Here is a 2,118-nt window from a genome sequence, read left to right on the forward strand (position 1 = left end):
TGTTTTTTTTTACTCGACCATTTTTTTGTCCATGTGTGTGTTAAGCAATAATGTTAAAACTTTACTTTAAATGTAACTCATTGAAGCTATAGGTAAGTAATTGTTCCTACAATAACACTTTGAATATTTTTTTCTAATCGAATATAAAGCAAAATAAGCATTTTCAGTACCTTGTAAACGATTTGCTACAAAGGGACGGAAAGATTTCAGTGCAAAAATAAGAAAGGAATGGAAATCTTTATCATATCACCACAAAGAACAATGCACCGAGTTGGAAAATTGAATGAAATGGAAGCTTTCGAGCGTCCACGGCGTACAAAGGTCGTAACTATGCCGAAGAAACAGGTGCAAAGTGAAACGAGTTTTTCAAGGTTCGTTTCAATTCAAGTGAAAGTTTTCCCCTACCGGCGTCAGAACTAACCGCAATCCACCCTACCGCGCCTGTGACGGAGGAAACTGTACGAGGCGACGAATAAAAGTGTCTTGTTTTTGCCTGATTTGCCTCTTCGTTTTTCCTTTCCCTATAGCAAACCATCGAAAATCGAATAGGTACCGTTGGAGGTTGGAAAAAGCATCGGTAGAAAGCATTTCCATGTCGTTTTTCTTTGAACGGGCTTCACTGAACAGGGGACAATGCTCGAAAGACACGCGCCGCCATTCGTGATGCAAAGTTTAAAGTTTTCTTCACGGTTCGATGCATCCCGATTCAAAACCGATTGAATGCACTTTAATTTGATTCGATATTGATTACACTGTGATGATGACGGTAATGATGACGATGCTGACGATGATATTGCATGGTTATAAATTGCTATAAATATTGATGGTACTGGGGTACCTCACTGTGGTGTCTGTGGAAATCAATTAAATCCTTGGTTGATGTTTAAAGTTTAATTTTTCAACCCTTAACTTTTCCTACAGAGAGGAACTTATCAGTAGCACAAAAAAGGTAAAGAACTCTTTTGGAAAAATCTTCCTTTCTACCTCACTTTCCAGAAGGCGGTAATATGATTCTTTGCCAGTAAACTCCAAATTAAATGTTGGGTTGGCTTCACTACAACGGGCCATGCTTGGTTTAGTGAAAAGTTGTAGTGAAAAATATTTTTAAAAAAGAACTTTCCATCCACTTCTACCGGTGCACCACCGGGTGGTAAAGTGTTTCTCATCCATTCAGCATAAAAAGGGAAAACTTTACTTTACTAAAGGTGAATAATTAAGTAGTCGAATGGTGCTTGTTCCAGCGTTGTTCGCCTCCTTGCTCTTAAATTCTTTCCCCCAGTCCTCGCACTCACGGCATGGGTGCAGGCGAGCGAGTGTAGGTTTGTGTGTTTGTTTTGGCGTGATCTGGGTGGGTATTGTGCCTTCCCGTGCGTTATCCCGCTGTTTTGCCCAAAAGCTGCCAACGCTATCGAGTTTCATGCAGTACGCGCTTGAAAGGTTCATTCGTTTTTAAGTTGCACCATCTTCGCGTTCTGCCCTTTTGTGTGTCTACACGAAAAAAAACAGCCAATCTTTTTCAGCTACCGTAGCAGCTTGGCAGCTCTTTGTGGAGGAAAAGAGTGCTATGGTGCGGCAAGGTGTAGGAAAAAATGGGGCTTTTATCCGTGCCAGTCGAGCCAGTCGAACGAAGTGAAGAGTTCATTAATCTAAATCTCTTAAACCACAGTACATAAATAAAACATTAATACCGAGCGCAGCACTAGTTAGAAGGCAGGTTCGTGGATTCGTGTTTTGGAGGTTGGGTTGAGGTGGCTGGAAAAGCAAATTGGTCGGGCGAGAGAATTGAGAATCGCTATAGTTTGAAGCACTGCCGTGCTTTCTCGCACTCGCAAGTGCACTTGCCCCACCTCTCGGCGGTGAACGAATATTTGCTACTCTCGTGCTTCTTGAACGTTGAGGGAAAAATATTTATGACCCTCAAGATCGCCACAACCACTTACTGATTGTTTTTGTTTGTTTGTTTTTTTTGGCCCTTCGTTAGCTAGTGTTATGCTTAGCTAGGGAAGATGATGATTTGTGTGCTGTTGTTTCGGGATGTATTGAAAATTCAAAACCAGTGCAAGTACCTTGGAAACATACGAAATGCATTATTATATTTACAAGACATTTATATGTTTC

This window comes from Anopheles merus, chromosome 2L (genome assembly GCF_017562075.2).
Source record: "Anopheles merus strain MAF chromosome 2L, AmerM5.1, whole genome shotgun sequence".
NCBI lineage: Eukaryota > Metazoa > Arthropoda > Insecta > Diptera > Culicidae > Anopheles > Anopheles merus.